The 27,091-nt window shown below is 38.6% G+C and overlaps 1 protein-coding gene across 1 annotated transcript in view; it reads right to left on the reverse strand.

The window, feature by feature from the left end:
- The window catches only part of KCNH8 (potassium voltage-gated channel subfamily H member 8), a 367,241-nt gene that overhangs the window by 208,009 nt on the left and 132,141 nt on the right, over positions 1-27,091 (reverse strand). The window lies entirely within an intron of this gene.

Consider the following 27,091-nt stretch of genomic DNA (forward strand, 5'->3'; position numbering starts at 1 on the left):
CCATGTGGGCTGTTGAGTGCTAAAACAGATGAGGCTCTGCCAGGATTTAAGTTAATAACACCTTAGACTTCCATGGATGAATACAACTCACAGGGAGAAAACAGAGTCTATACCCTATATGGTAAAATGTATTTTTGGAATTGCATAAATAATTACACAGAGCTTAAATCCGGTGGAATGTCCCATGTCTCCACTTTGGTACTTCCTTTTTCTCCACTGGGAAACAAGGGTATTGGAGAATCTGACTTGACTTGCTACTATTCACAATTGTAAGAAGACTTATATGCTTTCTACAAACCCCCAACAGGTTATATTTGGCAATAAGTAAAAAAAAAAAAAAAAAAAAAAAAAAAAGAAAAAGAAAAAAAAGATAAGGTTCCCAGTAGGAGTTCAAAGTTTGATAACTTAATATAAGGAGGTACAGATATAAAAGCAAATTGAGTTGTGAGTTGTTCCCTTTTCTTTAATGACTCTGCTGTTGTTATGAGAGATACAAGTTGCATTTCCCAGTGTAACTCAGCAGAAAGGAGGATATGGACACTTTGCATATCCTCATGTTTCTTATCATCAAGCAGGATTTTAATTGGATTTTTCACAATAAATATGTGTGACATTGAGTTTTTGAAACTATTACTACAGTAATATAATACCCCAAGTGTTAACAGCATTAATATCATGTGACTTAAACATTTTCAGGTGCTCTTCATATTTCACACTGAATCTGATGAGTTTTGGTCCCCAAAACTGTTGTCTTAGTGCTACTTTTTTAGTGATGTGGTGACAAGTTTGACAGTTTTTAGAAATTAGTCTAGGGAGTACATATTGAGGCAGGGGTTGGAAAGAGACTGTGAACGAGTAAACAAAGCTATTCCTGATAGTAATGGATGATGGGACACTCAGAGCTGTAGCAGAAAGGCTGCAGCAGTAATGCGAATACCAACTGATTCTATCATCAAACTCTTAGCTATCCTTCCTCTTTACATTTGCTACTATTGCTTTGTTCCGGCCTTCATCATATCTCATCCACTCTTCAAAAGTGTTCTTCCTGCCTTTAGTTTTCCTCTCATGCTGCTTCCTATAAGCTGTGAAAATACAGAGTATTGAATAAAAACACCCAATGGCTTTTCACTGCTTGCTTAAAGTATTAGCATAACATTCCAGATTCTTTATCAATATGGAAGGACTTTTTTCAAGGGTCTGGGGGAAAAAAAAAACAGGAATAGAATGGGTACTGTGAAAAGGTGACTTAAAGGAAGAGTCATATTAAAAAGGAAAGAGAAGTCCCCTGGAGTACCCAGAACTGTATGGGGAACAAGCTCCATAGCAATCTCACCATTCTTGGCATTTGTACTATACTAAGGGATAAAAGCAAAGACTCTTTTGTGAAATATCAAGTAAAGGCTGTACCTGATCTGCAGGGAACCCTTCCAAGGGTCATCCATCTATAGTGCAGCATATATATGTTTCAGGTCTTTGCCCTGTCCCCACTGGATTTTCCTGGAGTGAACCCTTCCTCCATATGCCCCAGGATCTTAGTGACCCAAAGTAAAGGGCACTAGGACACTGACACCTCTGTAACAGCAGAGGGTAAAGTGGAGTTGGGGGGCGATGAACAGAACAAGCTGGAGACACCCCTGAGCTGGGCAGTGGCTAAAGATACCTTTCATTTCAATATTCAATGAAAAGAAGGATCTCATAAAAACAATGTGTTTTACATTTGTTTCTTTGTAGGAAAAAGAAAGCCTGTAAGAATGCACACAAAATATTAATAGCGGTGGCTTGTGGAATTATTGTTTTTTCTTTTCTCCTTTCTTCTCGGGAACTTTATTTTCAGTTTTTATAGAATAAGGATAAAGGAACATATAGTGGGGTTCTGGCAACTCTAGAGATTTGAGGCAAGAAATTGAAAATTCAAGACAGGGCAATAAGGGTGATGAGGTCATATCTCTGGGGAGATCACTTTTTACACATTCCAATGATCTAAATTTTAACAGATATCCCAAATATAGAGAGGAAAAGAGAGAAAGAGAGAAGAAAGAATAGATATCAAATCATGCAATGCTTAACTGATTTGAATGTGCCAAGTTTTTTTTTTCTTCTTTCCATTTTGTTCCAAGTTCCTTTTCTCCTTAAATAAAAACCGTATTCCTCTCCCAGGAGTATGTATAGCCCTTTTTAAGAAATCTCTAATCATTAGGAAAAAGGGGAGCTCGGGAACTTGAGAGCCAAAAAAATTATCCCCAAGATGTGATTTTATCAATAGTTGCACCATCCTTGCTCAACAAATCATTGATTATGTTATTGACCAGTAGAGCGATTACTTGCTTTAAGAAAACCAAACTGCTTCTGACCGTAAACAGAGATAATTATTACCTGAAATTGAATGGATTTTCTACATATGGTTAAACACAAATTCAGTTGGGATGGGTTTAGAGAAGGTTCCAGAACAACTGAGTATAGTCCAATGAGACACAGAGATAAAAGGAGTCCTGATAATATAAACAATATAATGCATGCAGCAAGAACTTAGTGTGAGAATTTAAGTTTCCATTATGTGCTAGACACTATGCCATATGCTTTACATGCATTATATCTGAACTTCTCATTGAGTAACATGACCAATATTTTACCGCACTGAACCACATTTTACAAATGTGGAACCTGAGATATGCAGTATGTTCTTTAGTTCACACAGCATTTAAATGCCAAAGAGCAGAATTTAAACACAAGCCTCACTTGTGTTTCAAATTTTGCTTTATTATAATATTCTGGGCATATTCTTATTCTATAAACAATGTTCAGGAATGGAGTTTCACTGTCATTTAAGTTTTCTCACATGCTATAGGACATAATGATACAAACGGTTTCTTAAATACCATAGTATAAGAGAAAAAAATGAAATAAAGGCTTAGGATAACCCACAAATTTCTCTCAACCAAGAATAAGAGTAGAACCTCTCTCTCTCTCTCTTTGTAAGATTTTATTTTTTTCAGTACTCTCTATACCCAGCATGGGCTTGAACTTACAACCTGGAGATCACAAGAGTTGCACACTCCACCAACTGAGCCAGCCAGGTGCCCAGACCTCTCTTTGAGACAAGATTTAGCTATTTTAGTTTCAGATTGGAATACATTCTTTATTAAGATACACATGGCTCTAACTCTTAAAGTTCCTTCAGTAGCCAGTGAGACACTGGGATCTGAAAACCAACTACCGTACTACTTTCAGTCCCCATGTTGAGATAAAGAGAATGTACTCAGAAAAGTTTCCTGGTAACAGTTTTTAAGGGTAGTAACCTAAGTCGTTGATGTGTGTAGCACCATATTCTGACCTCATTCAGAAAGCATTTGTCTGACACATCCTCCTGATATGTTTTTTTCTCTTGCTTTCTTAGGAACCTTAAGAAATGGTCATCTCTGTATTGTGGCAGCTCTAGTAGGACACACAGTGATATCCCCCTGATTCATTTCTTCTTCTAAGACTGGAAAAAACAAAGAGCCCTGAGCCCCAATCAACTCTGAGCTGTGGTTCTCTATTTCAACGATCCTCTGGATGAAAGGCGGCCAAATGTGACAGACAACTGTTAGTGAACAGAAAAATGTCTGATCCAAAGGGCTTTGCTTCGTGATTGCTACTTCCTTTTGGGAACAAGACACTGAAGCAAACTTGCCCCCACGATACTTGACTTTAAGAAAAGCAATTTAAGATTTCTTCAAACTTGCTGTTTTTCAGTGAAAAAGAACTTGCTTTAAATGAGAATTCGAGGATCAAGTTAACTCTAATTGCACAAGGTTTTAGTTGGAGGCATCTATGGTCTTTGTAGGGCAATGGGAATAATTGTTGGTATCAATAATAATCATAATGCCCACATGAATCCAGCATGGGTAAGGGAGTCTCGGATTCTAGGATTACTTAGTTTAGGACCCAAAAGAAAATATTTGGAGATTACGTTGCAAGTGATTAGAAATAAAGTTAGTTATTCATTCAACAAATATTTATTGATACACATAGAAAAAAAAACAAATATTTATTGAGTGCCCTCTATGGCTGGGAACTGTTTTATGTGTTTGGTTACCTCAGTAAACGAAACAGAATAGATCTCTGTCCTATACCCCCAAGAGACCTTATATTCTACTTTGGAAAGAAAAACAATAAACTACAAATAATCGTAGAGTTTGTTAGAAGGTTTTAAATGTTTTAAGAACAACAACAACAAAAAGGGGGTTAAAGAATGTGGGAAAGGAAGAATAATATTCTTAGGGAATTATTCATGAAAGTGCTACTTAGTATTGCTTTTGAATATTAATGACTAGATGTGTGCCATTGCGGATCTTCTTAGAAGCTAATGATGAGAAGAACAAAAAGCAGGTCTCAGGTCAAGCAAAGGAGAAAGGGAAGGAAGAAAAATTTGACAACAGTGTGTTAGCCTGCAGTGTGGTTGTAATGGAAGTTCACCAAGGTCATCAAGGAGTCACCCAGTCAAGGTGACCATCAGGCTATTTCTGTATCTCCCTAGAACAGAACTATTTAGCACCTCTGTTTCATTCAGTCATTGGCTGGAAGCAGCCTGTAGAAAGTTTGGCCTCTGTGCCAACACAGTGAAATGGTTTCAGAGCATAGCAGCTGGGGCCATTAGCCAATTACTATCCTGTAATCAGAGACACAAGATGCATGTTCTCATGGTTGCCACAATTAGCAGAGTAGATTATCTCACTTTTTTGGCAGAATAGCATCCGTGCCCTTCCTCTTGTCACTGAACCACCATATTCCACCAGAAACCAAAACACCCCTCTGCACATAGCCCTAATAGAACCATCAAGCCCAGTACTCTGACTAGCACCTCACTGGAGGATACGCAAATAGTCTACACCAGGCCAATCAGTTTCTTTTCCAGTAATTTTGGTCTTGAACAGAGGGACCCAAGATCAAAAATGGAGGAAGCAGATTCATTTAACAATGGAGGCCAGGGGATCCCTGGGTGGCGCAGCGGTTTGGCGCCTGCCTTTGGCCCAGGGCGCGATCCTGGAGACCCGGGATCGAATCCCACGTCGGGCTCCCGGTGCGTGGAGCCTGCTTCTCCCTCTGCCTGTGTCTCTGCCTCTCTCTCTCTCTCTGTGTGACTGTCATAAATAAATAAATAAATAAAAAATTAAAAAAAAAAAAAAAAACAATGGAGGCCAGAAAAATCCTTCCAGTTATTCCTGCCACCTAGATCTTACAGAAAATTACTGCTTCCTATCTTTTTCAAGAGCTGGTTGCTCATTGCTTTCTTTGGGTCTGTAAGTTGCAACATATGTTTTTAATAAACTAGTATTTTTAATTAAGATAACCATAATCAATTTGTGGTGTTTATGAGGAATTCTAATCACAAAAATACTATGTTTAGAAAAGGAGAGTCAAGGTATAATGGGAAAAATCAGGGCTTAGATGACCTTGCATGTAGTTGAGTCTTGGATTCTACATTTGACTCACTGAGGATGCTCAAATATAATTTTTATACCTATCTGAACCACGTCTGCATACTGAATATACAGCTACTTCTCATGGTTAAGGGCTTTGAAGAGGCTAATATGTACAAAAGTATTTTACACTTTTTGACTAATTATATAAAATAAGGACTTTACCTATACATGTAATGCTTCCATCCTTTAACTATTAAAAAACAATAAGGGAGGTGCCTGAGTAGCTCAGTGGGTTAAGGATCTGCCTTCAGCTCCAGTCATGATCCCAGGGTCCTGGCATCAAGCTCTGTTGGGCTCCCTGTTCTGCTTCTCTCTATCCCTCTGCCCCTCCCCCTCCTTGTGTGCATGCTCTCTCTCCCTCTCAAATAAATACACAAAATCTTTTTTAAAAAATCAGGCACAACTATGGTTCAGTATTAATATTTGTTAAAGCTAAGTGATGGTATAAGGTGGGTATTGGTTATAAAAATCTGCATACATATGAAACATTTCATGATTTTATTTTTAATTAAGGAAACATATTACTTTGGAAAATGGAGAATTATTCAGTATTTACTTGAACATCTAAGCTAGTGTTAAGTTGTAACATAAAGTCAGCTCAGATTGCTGGGGTTAGAAAGATCTTTGAGATGATGAGATGAAACTCTTTATTGGAAAGATGAAAATCTTGAGTTCAGAGTGGTTGAGTAAACCATTCAGAATGATTAATGTTAATTGTTGGAAGAGGTGAGACTATACCTCAAAAGTCATATGACTTTCAGTTTCATTGGCTTTGTGCTAAAACACAGTGCATTTCTACAAACATTAAAAGAAATCTCTAAGGAATAATTATCACATGAGTGAATAATATTATTTTGATATATGAAAAGGAAAAAATTATACTTGCATAAATTATTGATATTAATGATAAGCAGAGGGAAGGGCCGAGATAGAGGGAGAGAGAGATAAGAGAAGTGGACTCGGAGCTGAGCTGAGCATCGAGCCCAACATGGTGCTGGATCTCATGACCTGAGCTGAAATCAAGAGCCAGAGTCTTAACTGGCTGGGCCACTCAGGCACCCCAATCAAGTTTTTGTTTTAAGTAGATTTGGGATTAGAATCTGTTGAGTGAGATAAAAATGATAACAAATATGTTCAATGGGAAAAAAGCAGAAATTTTGAGATGAGAATTTGGAAACAAGGAAATAGAAATTGAAAAGAAGTAGTTAAGAATCTCATGACAATTCTCCAGTGTATAAATACATGGTTGCAGTTTTAGGTGTCATTTTAGCACTTTCCAAGAACATGCAGACAACAAACATACTGAACATTTCTTCCATTGTGCAAACTCGACTCTTAGCAAAGACTCATGAACACAGCGCCAGATTGCCCTGAGTCACAACTTGGCAGGCACATTGAAGCAAAACAGTTAGATGCTTCCTTAACTTACTGCTCCTCCCCTAAAACGGAGCTGATACCTCATTAGAACTTGAGGTCAAACCCTATTCCAGGTGAAGACTGCCCTACCCTTCGTGCTCAGGTGAGCTATTAGCATTGGCAAGCCTGCCCCAAGACAGACACTGTTTTGTGAAATCTGAATTCATGCATAACATTTTCTCACTAGCTTCCATATGATTATAGGCATTTTCCTCCAACACCAACAAAAGCACATTTTGATCCTATGCATATAACTAAAACATGACAATTCAGAATTCTCCTAAACCATGTGGGCCTCCAATTTGGTATTAACTAATAGATTTGGTACATTAATCTTCAGAGGTCAGTAGACGTCTTCCGTAGAGGGCCAGATAGTAAATATTTTTGGCTTTGCCGTTCATAGAGTCTGTGTCTCAACTATTCAACTCTGCTACTGTAGTGACAAAATAGTAATAAACAACACATAAGCAAATGAGCATGGCCATTTTCCAATAAAATGTCCTTTATAAAACTGGCATCCTGCCAGATATGACCCACAACCCATACTTTGCCAACCCCTTAGGAAGAAGTTTATAAATTACTGTGTTCTAAGAGTTAATTCTTCATTCTTTGGGAGTTTTGATTACTCTATACTACCAGACTGTTTAAGAAGCGCTATTTGTTAGTGCAAGAACCAAGTAGAACCTAGACTGTGAATGTCATAGGGGTGCATTCTAAAAAAAGATTATCCAGATGATCCTATTTTACTAAATAGAGGGTCGTCATTTCCTTTCACTTTTGATAATGAAAATATACTTAATTATCCTTCACCTATAAAAAAGCTTAACAACCTTAGAGGGATCTCTGACAAGGCATGTCTTTCAATTTCATTAACAGAAGCTATGTGGGGATTATGACATTGAGTACAAAGTTTGTGAGCTGCATCCCAAAGCAAAATACATGCAAATCAAGAGAGAAAGGAGTCAAATGGAGACTGGTCAAGGAGTCTGTGCAGACTCAGGCCAAAGCAACTAAAAGATCAAATGCATGAGAAGCTTTTACTCTGGCAATCTCTTTTTATGCTTGGAGGAAAACAGGTAGTGTTTGGGGCACCTGGTGGCTCAGTTGGTTAAGCCTTTAGCATTCACCTTTGGCTCAGGTCACGATCCCAGGAAGCAAGTCCCACACTGGGCTCCCTGCTCAGTAGGAGTATGCTTCTCCCTCTGCCTGTTGCTCCCCATGTTTGTGCTTCCTCTCTCTCAATAAATAAATAAAATCTTAAAAATAAAACAACCAGTAGTTTTCTAAATCATTATAGATAGATATATTATAGATACTATACACAATGAAACAAGTTCAAGCAAAAGGGGATTTTTTTTTAAATCAAGCACATTCCAAGTTTAATGTTTTCCCTTTCAATAGTATCTTAGTAGCATTGTTAACAAGATTTCTTTTGCTGTTTGACTCCTACTGTAATTTCTGAAACACAGTACTCTTTTTTTTTTTTAAATAGTGGAACATGATGATGTTTCAAAAGATAATTTAGTGGACTCAGCATTGAAAAAATCTGGGGAAGTAAAGACCTCAAGAAAAATAGCTGTCCTTATCATAGATGAAATCAGTTCTCCAGTTAGAGCTTGGCTACATTACCCATTTCTAGAGATGCTCTAAGCCATAACTTTTTTTTCACTTGATGTCATTTTTAATAATGATAGTTTTTGGATCTGGTCATCAGTGCTCTATGGATTAGTAAATATTAAAAAACAGACATGCTAAAACAACAAGCTATGCTCCAGCTTTCTCTCCCCTCTCATTTCAAAACATACAAAAACCCAACAAAGTATAAAAGGCCAGGTTAGGGAATTCCATTGCAGATGCACATTTTGGAGTCATTCTTGACACTTCCTTTTTTCTCATCCTCCTACCCCCAAACCAAAGAGATCACTAAATCCTGTCAATCCAGTAGCTAAACCTTTGAAATGAGTTTAAAATCCATTCATGTTTGCATCTCTATTGACCACATCCTAGACTAAACTAGGGCTTCAAAAACTTTAGTATGCAACAGAATCCCCTGGAGGGCTTGTGAAAGCACTGGTTGCAGGGCCCCACCTCCTGATTTGATTCAGTAGGTCTGGGTGGGGCCTGATAATTTGCATTTCTCACAAGTCCCAGGTGACATCCTCATTACTGGTCATACTTCAGTAACACTTAAGCATTGCTTATGTGGATTACCTGCCTCACATGGCAGAAAAAAAAAATGATCTTTGTAAGATTAAATATTCATTATGTGACTTCCCTGCTCACAACTCTGACTGCCTTCAGTTAACTGGCCATAACCTGATTATGGTCTATAAAGCCTGTGATTCCATCCTTATTCCACTCCTATAGGATGTGATACCTTACTGCCTGTTCTCCAGTGCCACTGGCTTTCTCTCTCTTTCTCAGATGGGGTAGTCTTTCTCAGAACCTTTGCACACAGGGGTCTTTGTTTAGAATGCCTTTATTCTTTCCTCCATGTAGTCAACTTATACTCATCCTCCAAAGTTCAACTCAAAACTCAATTTCTTGATAAATTCTTCTTTGTTCCCAGATCTGATCAGATACCCCTATTATTCTATCCCATAGCAGCTTGCAAACTACTTAAAGGTCCATGATTATTTGATGAGTCTTTCTTTCTCAGTAGACTCTAAGGTATAGGAGAGCAAGGATTATGACTATTATGACTTCCTTTCTCTTGTACTCCCCCAGGTACAAAGCAGATTGCCTGGCCTGAACATTGTAGGAGCTCTACAATTGGTGTTCAAAGAACAAAGTTAATTTTTATAAGATGAACTCCAACTTTACAATAATAATAATACTATTGGTTGAGAAACTGATGGCTAACTTTTACTGAGCATCCATATGCCAGGCACCATGCAAAGCACTTTATAAGCAATATTTCACTTAAACCTAAAAAGTAGATGCTCTAACTGCTATTGCCATCTTACAGGTGAGGAAACTGAGGCTCAGGATGTTGAAGTAAACTACTCTAAATCACATAATTCATAAGTAATGGCAGCTTTTTTGCCTGGTGGATACAAATCTGGACTCTGAAAATCATTATTGCTAGAATTTACGTGGTTCTTTATATTTTCTATCCCTTGTTTTCTTTTTCTGATCCCCTTAACAGCTTTAAGATATAAAATATTATCTTTGCCTCTTACAGGCAAATTTAGAGATTGGAGAGTAGAATGACTTGGCTAAGGTCGTGTTCAGCATGTCCTGAGTCAGAACTTGAACTCAAGTCTTCACATACGCAACTCATGATTCCTTCCATTAAGACATGCTGGAAATGGGCAAAAGTGCTCTCTACAATAAGATAATTTTTACTACATTTCTGTTCTCAAATATGCATCTGAAAATGTGAATTAATGTGACCATCTTGCCAAGTTCCTAGCGGCCAACAATTGGAGTACTTCTCAGACAGTTCTTTCAGCTTTGAGAGATATTCACATGCCAGAGCCTATAGGGAGAGCAAATACTTCCTTTCACATTCAGAGGGGTTCCACTGTCTCCAACACCATGCACAACACAATCCCTGAGTTGTGTGCAAGTTGCTGGTCTTTTCTGCATTCTCTGGTGGCTGTCTCTCCAGCTGCTTTCCCCTTGCTTTTCCTTGCTAGCTGCTCCAGAGACACTCACCTCTTAGCTGCCTTATTTATCTCAAAGTAAATAAATGTGTCTGCATTGGCTCAACCTCTCAGAGGAAACTGGCATAGAAAGGGCTAAAAGCAGAAGGATGCAAATGAATAATCCAGTCCTCCGATCCTGCATTCTTGGATTAAGATGCCTCAGGACAACCCCATTACTTCCCATGCAAAAAGATGTTGCTTTATCAATCCAGCAGAAAACTCCAAAATGCCATTCCCTTTATCGCTGCAAGACAGAGAATGAGAAGAGGTTCCCCAAATAGAAAAAAATAAAAATATCCTAGCAACAGAACCAATGTGTAGAAACAGAAAGAAAAGGGGAGGTTGAGGTAAGAGATCTGGAGAGATTTGGAAGGAGAGGTACCAGAAGGCTGAAACAGAAGAACAAAATGAGTTTATAGGAGGGTGTACAGATAGACTCATACAATGTCTCAAGGCTGTTTTAGTAGGGAGCAAGACAGGGCTTTATTTGAAACAGTAAAACAAACATTTTTACTTAGTCAGCAAGTATTTCAGCATTTCTTATGTGCCAACGACTGTTCTAGGCACAGCAGATACCATGATTAATTAATATAGCACCAGGAAAAAAAGCCACCCTTAACCACCCACAATCTCCTGGGAGAGATACATGTATAAAGGGAAAGTTGTAACAAAGGGTCTATTAGGCAGTTTGGCCTGCTCTGACAAAGTATCGTAGACCAAGCTTCAGAACTACAGGAATTTATTTCTCACAGCTTGGGAGGCTGAAGTCTGAGATGAAGGAGGCAGCACGGTCTGGTTAAGGTGACAGTCCTCTTCTGGGTTACAGACGGTCAACTTCACGTTGTGTCCACACACAGTGGAAAGACTCTCTGGCCTCTTCCTATAAACGCACCAATTCCATTCCCAAGGCCTCCGCCCTCATGACCTAATCACACCCAAAGGCCTCACCTCCTGACACCGTCACATTGGGATTCGACTTCCAACATCTACATTTTGAGCAAACACATTCAGCTCATTGCAGGTGCCTACTATGAAGAAAGGAAGCATGATGTGAAACAGAAGGTTTCAGTTGGTGAAGGCCTCACAGATGAGACAGGCTTGAACTGAACTGTGATGATTTTACTGGTCTAATGTGAGTGTGTGGGCAGGGTGGGGGTGCTGTTCCCAGCAGGCGAGGGCCAAGTAAAAAGGCACAAGGCAAGTCAGGACATGGGGGATTTTTTAAATATTATAAAATAATGAGTCAGCCTGAAGTGAGGCTGTGTGGAGTAGGGATGATGAGAAATGAGGAGAGAAAGGTGGGCAGAAAAGAGAAAGGCTGAGTCTGAATAGGAAGACTGTAGAGCAGAGCTAGCTCCTGCTAGGTAGCTAAGTAGCTTTACACCTCAGGCGAAGGAGTTTGCATTTACTCTCAAGGACAAGGAGGAATCACTGAAGGCTTTGTCTTAGGAGTGAAGAAGGGTCAGAGGAATGCTGAGGGGGACAACTTGGAGGCAGGGAAGAGAACACACAGTAGATCGGACACCTGATTAAATAAAACTATTGAGGGGCACCTGGGTGGCTCAGTGGTTGAATGTCTGCCTTTGGCTCAGATCATGATCCTGGGGTCCTAAGATGGAGACCTGCATCAGGCTCCCCAAAGGGAGCCTGCTTCTCCCTCTGCCTATGTCTTTGCCTCTGTCTGTGTGTGTCTCATGAATAAATAAATAAAATATTTTAAAAATAAATAAGTAAGTAAATAAATAAATACCACTGAAACTCAGGCCCCAACTCATCGCAGTCTCAACTAAGGCAGGAGCCAGAAGAATGACTTTCTTCATCAGGGCAAAAGGATCCATGCAAGTGCCCTATAGATCTGAAGTTCTGATAACCAGGTAGTGTTTAAATTTGGTGAGTATCACAGAGTAAAGGCTCATCATTGAGAAAGAAAGCACAGGTCTATTTTAAACAGTTGTAACCAGTCAATATTATATAATTACTCATGGTAAAAGTATAGCAGGTCGAAAATGGTGTAAGTTTTTGTGTTAGCCTTGTAATTCTCCTACAACTCAGATGCCATACAGCCTCTCAGCTAAGACATCATAGAATCTTTATGGGATCCCTTTGAAGATGGTTACATGTCTATGGCTTTTCTAGTGAGGTAAGGAGGGACTAGAAACCAGGCAAAAGGCCAGGGTTCTGACCCTGGATTCAGACATCTAAGTGGGAGGTTCTGAAGGTCTGGCGCTCCAGGAAATGGGAGCAGACAGGCTCTTCTGGAGAGGGAAACATGCCAGGGGAGGAAGAGGTGTTTGTTGAAGGGTTATAACATTGAGGACCAGCTTCATGGGCATGCAACCAGTGCAATTGCACAGGTTGTGCACTCAGGAGGGCCCCAGGTCTTGATGAAATGGTCCACTATTACTATCTTAAAATTTTTAGTAGAACTTTTTAAAGATGAGGGATTGGGGGAAGGTCTGTATTTTCACTTCGCAATGGATCCTACAAATTATGTACCTTTCCTAATAATGGGTGCTGAGCAATGGTTATCTCATTTGGTCCTCCATCAGACTTCAGTGAGGGTGGCACCACTATCTGTGTCAGAGAAGGTCAAGCTGAGGCTCAGACAAATCAAGTCACTTAACTAGTGTACATACTTAGTAAACAGCAAAGGGAACTTGTTTCACTCCAAAGAGTCTCAAACATTGTTTGTGGTTACATTTCATTTCCGGCTCATAAAGATGAAATAAAAAATAGCCACAGGTACAAAAATGAGTCACTTAATAGGGTTATTTCTTTGACAGTTTGCCAGTTCTTTCCAGAGAGTTAAGTACAGCATCTAGGAAGCTGCTCTCTCCCATAACCCAGGGGCCGGTGAGGGGGAGTCACGGGGTCCACAGCCGGAAGCTGAGGTTTGCTGTGCCCACGAGCATGACCTAGTGTCTGAGAGCACATGCATCGGGAGTCCACTTAACTTCTCTGTGAATGAGTTTAACTATGAAATGGGGGTATTAATAGGATTTGCCTCAAAGGACTGGTGCCAGGAGTAAATGGAATAACAACACAGGCAAAGTGTAGAGCACAGAGCGTGGCCCTCAGCAAACACACAGGAAATATGAGCTGTTATCACCAAAGTCGACTACGTTTAGTCAACAAGACTGACTGTGAAGAAGGGAAGGCATGCAGGACTGGCTAGGTGGCAACGGTGACCACTCAGTCTCCACAGAACCCAGAGAGTTACGTGGTTCCCGAATGCACAGAGGCCTGATCTGCAGGGCTGTCTCACTTTGTTGTTATTGCTTTTTAAAGATTTTCTTTATTTGAGAGGGAGAGAAAGTGAGAGCAAACACAGCAGGGAGGAGAGGGAGAAGCAGGTTCCCCACTAAGCAGGGAGCCCAATGTGGGGCTCAATCCCAGGACCCTGAGTTCATGACCAAAGGCAGATGCTTAACACAACGGAGCCAGCCAGGCACCCCTGCCTCACTTTGTTCTGATCACCCTGGCTGGAGAGCCTGAGTGAGCACGTCAATAAGAGGACTGGCATAAAACTCCTGCTCAGTGACTCAACAAAGCAACTTTCACTGTGGGCACAGAAAGAGAGCAGCACGCTTTCTCTTAGAGTAGCTTGTTCAGATGTATGAGACCTAGCCCAGGAGAGCTGCCTATGTTTACAAGGACGAAGGCTGAATACACGTAAGTGAAAATATGAACTGCCAGGCAGCCTCCCAGTTCAGGCCACCTGGGCCCTGCCGCTCTGGTGTGCGCTGTGCTGTCCCAGAGCCCTTCACCTTCTGGCTACATCACCCTATGGTTTTTGGCTGCATTACTGAGCCCCACATCTTGAATGCAAAAGACACAGGAAGGAAATATAAAATTCCAATCTTCTATCAAGACTGAACGACACACACACAAAATATTAAAAAGACTGCACAGACATATTGGAGAATCATCATGTAATCATAAAAGCATCATAAAAGGCTTTCTATTTTGGGGAATGCAAAGTCTAAAGTAAAACCTCAGCGGAATCAGACTGGAAAGTAGCTGAGAGCAAGCAGCAACAAGCTGACCCACAGTTCTTGAATACACTTAGTTGTGGGAAGCACAGTCCCTATTTGTGTCCCTTCAGACATTAGGAAAGCCGTACATTTTATAAGCATCAGAATTAAATGTCCTCTTGCCTCCTGCTACTCTCTCTCTTCCTCAATAAATGTGTTTCAACAAATCTAGATGTGGAGTTTGTAAAACATGGCTGCACATTTTTTGTCACTCCTTCTATCAAGCATTGGGATCTAGGTCCCCCCCTCATGAATGTGGGTAGCCTTGCAGCTGCTCCAAACACAATCCCAGTATAGCACGGAAGAAGTTATGCAGGTGACATCGTAAACTGGGTCACAAAAGGTCTCACAGCCTCTGCCTGGTTCATGGACCAGTAGACTATCTGGAAGCCTCCACGAGAGGCTCTGTGTAAACACTTCAGTTTTCTGTCCCAATCGATCCTAGACTTCTAAGATGCCAGACATGTGAGTGAAGTCATTCAAGGTCCTCCAATCTGAACATGGAAGCATCGTCCCTCTGAACACCACCTAACAACCAACCTCTGCCAACCCCAAAAGAAAGAAGAATCATTCTACCAAGCCCAGCCTGGATTCCTGACCCACAATCCTATAAGCTGTTAACAGCCACTGTTGTGAGCAACTCAATTCTGAAGTGGCTGTTGCACAGCAATAGTTAACGGGACATTATAGAAACTGTACTGTGCCTCCCTGATGCCACGTGCCTGCAGGTAAGAATTTGCTTCTATCCATTTCACAGGAAAAAAGTTTCCAAGCTCTGACCTTCACTAGCTTTTCAAGAAATGTGAACCCAACAGGGCTCTTCACAGATACTTCCAAAATCCGGAAGTGTCTCTACAATCTAGTCCTCTTGGCTTCCAAGAATTTAAGACTCTAAGCTCTTCACTGTCCTCCAGGCTCACTCCGAAGCTTTCAGTTGCTGCCAAAGGACCATCCCAAGCAAGGCTAATGCTCATGGCTTTGACAGTCTCAAAGGCCTGAGGAGAGTCTATCAAAGGATAGCACTTGCCTTTGTGCTGCCTTTCTTGGGAACTCTGGTCTGAGTCTATGGGAGGGCTAGGAAGGAAAATGATCTTGCTTCACTCAGAATTGCCTTTCCCTCCACCCCAGGGCTCGCTCCACCTTAAAATAAAGTTTCTTTTATTTTCTGTAATCTCAAGGCTGGTTCTCTAACTCTTGTTGCAATAGGTTCCTGGCCCACTGCTTGCCTCATTGTTCTTTGGATGTGGTAGAAATGTAAAGCGACTGTGAGTGATGCCCATGCTGGGAACCCCCACAGCCACAGAAGACACTACAGTTTCCATTAAAGTGCATTTTCTTATTACATGGATGGGCATGACACCCCTTGCTCTGAAATTTGGATCTTATGTGGAAACCATTCTATTTGCAATGCTACAAGCCCATCTCTTAACAGGAATGGGAATGAAATGATGCCAGTGCATTTAAAATGTTAATTTTGAGAATCATTTGACATTTTACAACCCCAAGGCTTTGTCTCTTTTCCTATATAGAGCTCCAATTCTAAAATACCTGGAGGGCATAATCAAATATTCTAAAAATCATATGCAAAGTCATTTGAAAAACTGAGTGTAACAGAACTCACTAAGAATATCTTACATATAAACTTAGTGTTAGAAGGAAAGTGGTGTTCCTTACTATAATTATCTGCTATGAGCAGCTCATTGTAAAAAAAAAAAAAAAAAGAAAAGAAAAGAAAGTTCATGAGGAAATCTGCTTCCTTTTGCCCTTGATCATGAACTGACCTCATAAGACTGAATAAGCATATGCCTGATTCTGACAGTTTATATGTGTGCCAGAGTAAAGACAGTGTGTTGCCCAGCTAGTGGTAGGCATACTCTTCGTAGGACACAGATTATTTTAGGTAGTTCATATAAATACTTACATTTTAATATCTGTTAGTTTTAATGTGCATTGAAACAGAACTATGCAGCTAGTACATCCAACCTATATTTAAACATTTTGAGGGAAATGAGCAAGACAACATTCAATGTCTCCTCATTTCTCTCACTCTCCTTCTCTCATCTTCTCTTCCAATCTTCCCCTACCTCTCTTCTTCCACCCATGGTCACCCAAGAGAAGGCTCCTCAGTTTCAAGGTTCCAGCTTTCCCCTAACTCCAATGCTACTTTTTATTTACTGAACAATTTAGTTTTTCAGCTTCTGATTTGCATTTGAATATACATCTAGCAGCCAAATAAACAAAGGATTCCTCAACCCCCCAGGAATCCTCCTTAAACAAATATTTACAAATAGTAAATTGTAAATAAATTGTTTTTATTGTCACAAATATTTAAAGTCCATTACCACAGAATGTTGAAAAGCTAACTATATATATATTTTAAAAAGCGTTGATATTTCTAGGCATCTTTCCATGTTTTGACAAGCTGAGGACTATCACATAACACACACTTCTGTGTTCAAATTATTTTTGTGCATCAGTTTCCTTATCTGTAAATGTGAGACAATTCATTTTTACCTGAATTCTTTTTTTTTTTTTTTTTTTTTACCTGAATTCTTGTTGGGAAAAGAAAAGTGTGCTGGTTGGCACACTATAATCAATTAGATTTATTGTTACTTAGATTTCGTGGTATATATATATATATATATATATATATATATATATATTTTAATTTCAAGAAATGAAATTACAATGTTTTTGCTGCATATTTATTTTTTAAAAGATTTATTTGTTAGAGAGAGATCGTGCATGCATGTGCACACGAGAAGGGATGTGTGCTGGTACAGAGGAAGAGGGAGAGAGTAACTCAAGCAGATTCCCCACTGAGCGCAGAGCCTTACACAGGGCTCAGTCTCAGGATCCTGAGATCACAACCTGAACCAGAACCAAGAGTTGGACACTTAACTGACGGAACCACCCACGTGCCCCTTATTGCATATTTATTTATGGTTACCTTCTTTTTGAGGTTAGAGATCTCAGTTTTCCATTTAGAGTAAGTGATTTAGTTTTCTTTTGCTTGCAATTTGAATTATTTTTAAAAGATTTTATTTATTAATGAGAGAGAGGGAGTGAGAGAGAGGCAGAGGGAAAAGCAGGCTCCATGCAGGGAGCCTGATGTGGGACTCAATCCTAGGACTCCAGGATCACGCCCCGAGCCAAAGGCAGGCGCTAAACCGCTGAGCTGCCAGGGATCCTACAATTTTAATTTTTATAAAATGAATCAACTAGGGGCACCTGGGTGGCTCAGTCAGTTAAGTGTCTGCGTTCAGACATGCTCAGGTCATGATCCCAAGGTTTGGGGGACGAGCCCCGCATCAGGCTTCCTGCTCAGCGCTCAGCATGGAATCTGCTTTTCCCACTCCCTCTGTCTGCCGCTCCCCTGCTTGTGCTCTCTCTCTCTCAAATAAATACATAAAATCTTAAAAAATAAAGTGACTCAACTGAAAAACAGTAAGCAATAGTTCAGAAGATACATGGAAATAAACGGCAACTCTTGAAGGTAACCCAGGAATGAGTGAATTTGTGAGTGAAAAGAGTTATCTAAAACTCTACCAGACTCAAGATTCCCTTTTGTAACAAATATTTGTACTTCCCTCTTCTCTATTTAGAACTGAAAAATCATAATTAATATGATTATATAGCTTGTTTTCAGAAAAAAGCACTAAGTATTATTAACTGTAATCTAACAGAAAATTAAAGTGAGGTCATCTCTGAGAAACTAATATGCATCTCAACATGAAGTGTTCAGGTGTGCCTGCCTACAGCAAAAGATGTGCATTGGCAGCTGGATAACTGGATCGATATGCAGAATTCCAGGGAATGCAAGAGCTTGGAATGCAGAGTCCATGTGGATGTGCTACATCCATGACAAGTACTATGAGTCAGTGACAATATTTTTCTGAAATGGGTGAAATTCGAAACAACATAAAAGTTTAACCATTCCTCACTACACTAAGGTTTTCTTCTTGGAAATTCAATGGGAAATTAAAGCCTTCCTCAAAATACTGTTCAGATAATTAGAAGCCAGTGTTCACTTTCTGGAAAACCTGATGGGGCATTAGAAAGTCATACAGTGCAAAATACTATATTGTTAACTTTTGGTACTATGTCATACAGCAGTTCTTTCCAACTTACTCATCTTGCAAAACTGAAACTTTATATCCAGCTAACAGCTACTACCTTTTTTCTCCTCCCCTCAACCATTAGAAAAAAAAATTTAATTCTCTGCTTCTATGAGTTTGACTATTTTAGATACCTCATGTAAGTAGAATCATGTAGTATTTGTCCTTCTGTGAATGGTTTATTTCACTTTCTATAAAGTTAAGAGGATAGATCTCATGTTAAGGGTTCTTACCACAAATAAACAAGCCACAAGAACACAAGGAAATTTTTGGAGGTGATGGATATGTTTACTATCTTGATTGTGCTCTGGTATCAAAGGTATATATATATATGTCCAAACTAATCAAATCATATACATTAAATATGTGTAATTTCGGCATACTAATTATACCTCGATAAAATTTTTAAAAATTTAAAAAGAAAGAAAGCTATGTTAGACACTGGACAATCCTTCAATTGCAAGACCAACCCATACATTATAGAACATTTAGCATCCCTGACTCCTGCCCATTAGATGTAAAAGCACCACCCCCCAATTATTGAGTTAAATATCCCTAGAGAAGTCCCTGGGAGGTGGTACAAATCTCCTTTCCACAGATTCAGTGGCTTAAGAGCAAGGACCTTGAAGTCAGAGGATGTTTATGTATCTTGGTTTCTTTGTTTACTAGTTGACAATTTGGGGCAAATTGTAATACATTTAATGTGAATGTAACCAGGTGTTTTAGGTTTGCTTTCATCTCCCAAAAAGATATGATAGAATCCTAACGCCTAGTACTTCAGAATGTGACCTTATTAGGAAATAGAGTCTTTACAGAAGTAATCAGGTTAAAGTGAGGACATTAAGGTAAGCACTAATGAAATATGACAGGTGTCCTGATAAAAATATGGAAATCTCAACACAGCCACTCACATAGGGAAAATACTATGTGAAGGTGAAAGTAGAGATCAAGAAGATGCTTCTACAAGCTAAGGAACACTGAAGATTGCCAGCAAACCACCAAAAGCTAGGGCAGAGGCATGGAGCAAAATCTTCCTCACCGCCCTCAAAGAAACCAACTCAACTGACCCCTTGATGGTAGATTTCCAGAAGGGTGAGACAATAAATTTTTGTTGCCTAAGCCACTGGTTTGTGTGGTATTTTGTTGTGATATCTCTAACAAACTGATAATCGGGACATGATATTTGCAAAATTAATGATGTCATTTTAATTTTCTTTTGACATTTTTATTCTCCTCCATCCTTTTTCTTCCTGGGATCTAGCTAATATGAAATTGGGCTTGATAGAATGGAATATTATTCCACCATCAAAAAGAATTAAATCTTGCCATTTGCAACAACATGGATGGATCTAGAAAGTATAATGCTAAGCAATATATGTCAGTCAGAGACAAATACTATATAATTTCACTCATATGCGGAATTTAAGAAACAATACAAAGGATTTTTTTTTAAAAAGAAAGAGAATGAGATATGCCAAGACACAGACTCTTAACTATTAGAGAACAAACTACTGGTTATCAGGGGGTAGGTGGATGGAGAGGTGGATGAAATACATAATGGGGATTAAAGTAGTGTACTTGTCAAGATGAGCACAGGATGATGTATGGAATTGTTGAATCATTATATTTTACACCCAAAACTAATAACATTATATTAAGTATACTAGAATTATTTTTTTAATTAAATTTTTTTAAAATAAAAAATAAATTAAAAGAAAAACAAAATAGACTTGAAAGGTAAGATTTCTGTAGATGATATGCTAAAGATTTACCTTTACATGTTAAAGGTTAGGGCCCATACAGCCAATCATGATGATCTACCATGGTGGAGGATATAACTTTCTACCATTTTAAACCTTAGGAAGAAGTTAGAGTCTGGAAGATGACTATATGACATGATATACTATGGTGTCCCTTCAGTTTGTGAGATTGTGGAAAGGAATATGGGAGACTAGAGATAATCTCTTCACTCTGAGGCTTCACAGCTTTGAAGCAGGAAGAAGCTGTGTTGGATAGTTTTTTGGAAACACTGAAGATATTAGAGACCTTTTATTTCTGTATTTGGGACTCAAGAAAAACTGCTTGTCAAGATACCTCTTTATCAACATGGAGGTGGCTGCCTACTTTTGAGGAAATGTGAGAGCACAAAGGATGTTCCAGTTTATTTTCTCAGAGACTCTCTTTGCTTCTTTGTATGAAGGATGAGTGTGCTCACCTTTTAAGAGCTAAGGGAAGGTAAAGTGATTTAGGGAGTACCACCAGCTACAAAACTCAGCTGTAATGCTATAAGGGGAACATCAGACAGATGAGCCACGCATGACTCAGTGGTCAACAAGAGGTAAAGGGACCATTTCTACATTAAGCCTCACATCCCAACCATGCAAATCACCATTTAGGAAGAAAAAAAAGAAGGAGAAGGAAACTCTCACAGACTGGGCTTATATCAGCAAAGCAACTGTACATTGTCTAAAGAAATTGTTTAAACTATTACATGAAAGAACCATGGTGGTAAGGACTTGGTTTTTGAGATATCCCCAATCCTTTCACAAAATTAAAGTAAAAGTAACTAAGGTAGCAAAATCAAAAATCCATGAAAAACATCAAACTGTATGACAATGGGCCCCTTGGGACCTCAGAATACAGAGTGATAGGGCAATACCTCTAGTATTTAAGTATTTACTCCATTTTGAGTTGACTTTTACATATGACATAAGATTATGGTCCAATTTCATTCTTTTGCATGTGGATATCCAGTTCTTCCAACATCATTTATTGAAGAGATTATCTTTCTTCATTGTGTATTTTTGGCTCTATTGTGAAAGATTAGTTGACTAAGAAGCTAGATTCTGTAGGAACAACAGCTGCATAGGAAAAAACAGGATAGGAAAAGGAGAATTCCCAATAGGCCTAGGAGATTGGGGGGGGGGTCTCATAAATTGTCAAAAGGTATCTCTATTCCCAAAAGAAGAAATGCTCTGAAAGTAGAGGACTTCATAGACAGATCTGAAAACAATTAAAACTAGAAAGGAGAGGTACCTGGCTGGCTTAGAGGGTGGGCTCTTGATCTTGGGGCTGTGAGTTCAAGCCCCATGTTGGCTGTCATTACTTAAAAATAAAAACTTAAAAAAAAATACAAAGGAGCTTTACATTCTTCAATTTACAGTGATTGCAAGTGGGCTACACAAAGATAGGATGGTGTTGGGGTTGCCTGACCCTTCAACACTCTGAGAAAATCTTTCTTGGAAATTGTTGGAACCAGAACTCTACTTGGTCAGAGCATGAAGATCAGGGTAAAGAAAGAAAGTATTTCAAATACTAGTGTGGAAGAGGCCATGCTAGGAGAGGAAACCAATCTCAGGAAGTAGCAAAAATGTATCTGTGCTAAAAAGTGATTAAGAAAAAATACTTTCTGGGATGCCTGGGTGGCTCAGTGGTTAAATGTCTGCCTTCAGCTCAGGGTATGATCCTCGAGTTCCAGGATCGAGACCCACATCAGGTTCCCTGCATGGAGCCTGCTTCTCTTTCTGCCCATATCTCTGCCTCTCTATGTGTGTGTCTCTCATGAATAAATAAATGAAATCTTAAAAAAAAAAAAAAAAGAAAAAAGAAAAAAACTTTCTGGTGATGGCAGAAGGGACTTAGAGCCATAGATTTAGAAAAGTTTTCCAAGCATACCTCTATTTCCAATATTCTTCTAAAAGTCAAAGAAAACATATTTTTCAAAGAAACAACAGACAAGGATAAAAGAGAAGAATAAAGACAAAAATTATCTGACCAGGGCAGCCTGGATGGCTCAGCGGTTTGGCGCTGCCTTCGGCCCAGGGCCTGATCCTGGAGACCCAGGATTGAGTCCCACATCGGGCTCCCTGCAGGGAGCCTGCTTCTCCCTTTGCCTGTGTCTCTATCTCTCATAAATAAATAAATAAACAAACAAACAAATAAATAAATAAATAAAATCTTTAAAAAAATTATCTGACCAAAAAACCTACATAAAGTAAAAGCACACCCAAAATATTCCATGGAGTACACAAAACCAAAACATTTCAAAATAAAGCAAAGGTAATCAAGAAAACCTTACCAAATTTGAAACAACAACACACAGTAACTTAAAGACTCAGAAATAACATGAATAAGTATTACAGAATGAATGTATTCCCTCAAAATTTGTATATTGAAATTCTAATCCCCATGACCTCACAATGTGACTGTATTTGCAGACAGAATCTTGGAAGAATTAATTAAGATGAAGTCATATGGATGTACCTGAGTCATATTGACTGGTTTCCTTATAAAAAGAAGAAATTAGGACAAAACATAGAGAGACAAGATCATATGAAGACACAGAGAGGAAAAGGCAGTCATCTACAAGCCAGAGAGAGGGACCTCAAAAGGAAGCAATTCTGCCAACATCTTGAGTTTGGACTTCCAGCCTCCAGAGTACTGAGAAAATACATTCTTGTTGTTTAAGCCACACAGTGTGTAGTGCTTTGTTATGGCAGCCCTAGCAACTAATGTACTAGGCAAAGAGTGATATGAATAATATGAGCAAACTGAGCTCAGGAGGGCACATAAACAGAAGACAAAGGATTGAGGATTTTTAAAGAGAAGAAATACATTGTGAATGCATACCACAAAAATAAGGGAAAGGAAATAAACTACACATGGCTAAAAAAAAAAAAAGGAAAAAAAAAGAAATGAAAAAGACAAAGTGATAAAGAACACGCAAAGAGGACCCAATATAGATATAATTGGATGTTATTAAAGAGGAGAGTCAAAACAATAGGAAAAATAATAATGACAATTACAATTCAAGAAAAATTTCCTACAATAAAAGAGACTTAAACAAATAAGAAAGGACATATAACATATCAGAAGTAAAATCTGACTCTAAACATTCTATATCAACTATCCGTAAACTGTGGCCTGAAGGCCAAATCTAACCTACTTTCTGTTTTTGTCAACATAGACACATTGTGAGACAGCCCACCTAGTCATTTACATATTTTCCAGGGCTGCTTCACACTACAGTGACAGAAAGGAGTACTTGAGACAGATTGCCTGCAATACGTATAGTATTTACTATCTGGCCCTTTACAAACAGGTGCTGACCCATGGCCTATGCCAAAATATACACCAGTAAAAATACTGGATTAAAATAAAAAATAAATAAAAATAAAATAAAATAAAGTCATTGAACATCCAGGACAAAACATCAAGATACTTAAATAGCAACACTTCTAAGGTAAAATAATACTCTATACCAGTACATAAGGGAATAACATAATTGAGATATTTAAATGAAGAAAATATGAACCAAAAGCTTAATTTTCAGCCAAACTGATCTACCAGTCTAAAGGCCACAGTTACACAGTTATTAACAAACAAGAATTCAGAGATGGCTCAGAGAGCAGGCTTCAGGAAATCAAGAAGAGATTGGAGAAGCTTTGGGCTAAGGATATATGGTTATCATTAAGCATATTTAACAATAGCAGTAAGATTAAATGACAGAGTATAAGAATGACAAAATATATGCAATTGTTATTTGCTGACAATGTAAATATAACTATGAAAGAGGTCAGAGAGGAAGAAGGGAGACTACGAGGAGAGCAGAATGAGCATGCTGTCTTACAGATGATAACTGGTACAAAAAAATATTACTTGAAATAGGGTGAAAGGATAAGAAGGAAGAATTAGCTCCCGGCTAGTCACAACATTGTTTATTGTAGGAAATGAAGACAAAATCTTGAGAAAGTGGACTGTAAGTACCCTAAAGGTAAATAAATGCCTCATGTTAAGGATAACTTTTAGAAAAATACACAAACTTTCTAAGTAATAAAAGTATTTAAAAGAGAGAGGGGCAGAAAAGGCAAAGAAAACAGACCACATTCCAGTAGGAACGCAGAAGTCCATCAATAGACGAATGATTGAATAGATGATGATAGATTCAGATGATATCATACTATGCAGCTATAAAAGAGAATGAATGACTTTTAGCATACATTGTTCTACAAGGTATACACAGTCCTAGAGAATATATACTGTTCTACTGAAGTGCAGAATAGTGTGCAAAGTATGCTCTGTGTAAGAAAAGGAGAAAACTACAAAGATTTTAGTATTGCGCATATTAAAAGAAACAATGACAGAATGCACACAAATTAATAAAATGGTTAGCCTTGGTTGATAGCCATACATCTGTTTGCCTAGAATAGCCCTAGTTAATGCCTTTTGATATCAGTAGAAGTGGAGGAGACTGCTTTTTGAAAAGGCATCTTAATGGTACTCATTTCTGATATAGGTAGACCCTTGACTATCTAGAGGGAGGATAAGTAATGAGAAATGTTAACTACTAAACATGGAAGTTTAAAATATTATCTCCATTTTAGACAAAGAAAAGTCTGCATTGTATTTTTTTTTATGTGTGAATTGTATGTAGGTGCTTTACTTGAAATAAATGGGATTCTTAATACAATCATACACAATGTGACAACACAATACTGAACAAATTCTATAAATCAGTGATTACTTTTTTATGGTGATTATGCAATTGCTTTATTTTTTGAAAATAGATGATCTTATTGAAGTATAATTGAAATAAAATGTTATATTAGTTACAAATATATACTGATTTGACAATTATACTCATTTTGCTATGCTCACCATAGCATACCAAATGTAGATTTATATTATGTTTATCTGTGAAACTGTATTCCTAATTATTACTTAATTTTTAAAAATCTTATTCTTTCTTTATATTGGCCTTTTCATCTGTAATATGACAATGTAAGAGTATCTCTCTTTTAAAATTGTTTTAGGATAGACAGAAGACTTCAATAAACACTTTTCCAAAAAAGACATCCAAATGGTTAACAGATACATGAAAAGATGCTCAATATCACTCATCATCAGGAAATAGAAATCAAAACCACAATGAGATACCTACCACCTCACACCTCTCAGGATGGCTAAAATTAACAACATTAACAACACAAGAAACAACAGGTATTAGTGAGGATGCAGAGAAAGGGGAACCCTCTTGCACTGTTGGTGTAATGCAAACTGGTGCAGCCACTCTGGAAAACAGTGTGGAGTTTCCTCAAAAAGTTAAAAATAGAACTATCTTATGATCCAGGCATTACGTTACTAGGTATTTACCCAAAAGATACAAAAATACAGATTGAAGGGGTATATGGACTTTGATATTTATAGCAGCATTATCAATAATAGACAAATGAAGCCGAGAAGGAGGACTGTTGAGGGCATAAGCTTTGTTTTAAAAATCAGAAATCCAGACATCCTCTGAAGTATCCATAAGTCCCTCTAATGATCACTTTCAATTCCATTCAGCAAACATTTCCTGCGAACTAACTGTCTGATGGACCCTGCTCTAAACTCAAGCTCTACCTGCCGGACATGCTGAAACAACTCATGTATTGGTTGTGCTTCAAAGGTTCACCATTGTATGTGGAGAGAGATATTTACAAAACTAGCTAACATACAGCATGATTATCAGAGGGAAGAGAGCAATTTTCAATCACTTATAATTGGATCAATTTATTGGCTCAAAATGTCAGACAATTCTCCATATTGATCGGGTTACAGCAGACTGGTGCCTTTAATGATTTCCACCCAAGGAGGTCCAAGGCTATAGACATCTTATAAAATCCTGGGCTCAGGAAATTCTTTTGGGTGTTGACTCCCACACCATACTCTGTATTTTCTACTTTTCTGGCCTCTAAAGTTTCCTTCCTTTGGGCTTCCCATCTAGATTCTGCCCCTTGGCCTAAACCTTTCTCAGTGGTGCCACATTTAGATATTTTGAGCTGGCTTAAAAAGGAAGACGTTCAGATGGATCTGGAGTCACCTATACAAGGCACCTATCTTGAGAAGGACAAATCTGCAGTCAGCGGATAATTTAGACAAAGAATATCCCTTTTCTCTTTGTTCCACCAGATGGTGGTTTTATCACTCCTGACCAGTCTGCATTCTCCATGGCATCTCCTATTTTCTTCTATCTCAGGCTCTCTTCGGTGATTGTGGTATAATTACACAGAGCTGGAGTCCTTTTATTTTATTATATTTGTTACACAGGCCTTATCTATTGACACTGGGAAGGACACAAAGGTCTGAACTATGTTCCTAATACCAAAGCACTGGATATTCTGTTCCTCCTAGAGTGGTACTTTCCAATAATTCATGACTACCATGTATCCAAAATTTACATGATCAAAGACTGTCCTCCAAAGACAAATAAGTTATAAAAGAAGATGAGGTTCCCATGTTCAGGCCGCTATACCTCTTCCTGACAGTGACCCCAATACTAAGTGCTGAGAGCAAAATATAGAGGCTTGAAATGCTGCTAATCATCAGCAAAGCACAGGATAGCCTCCCACAACAAATAATTACCAACCCAA

Source organism: Nyctereutes procyonoides, unplaced genomic scaffold, assembly GCF_905146905.1.
Source record: "Nyctereutes procyonoides isolate TBG_1078 unplaced genomic scaffold, NYPRO_anot_genome, whole genome shotgun sequence".
In the NCBI taxonomy this organism is placed as follows: domain Eukaryota; kingdom Metazoa; phylum Chordata; class Mammalia; order Carnivora; family Canidae; genus Nyctereutes; species Nyctereutes procyonoides.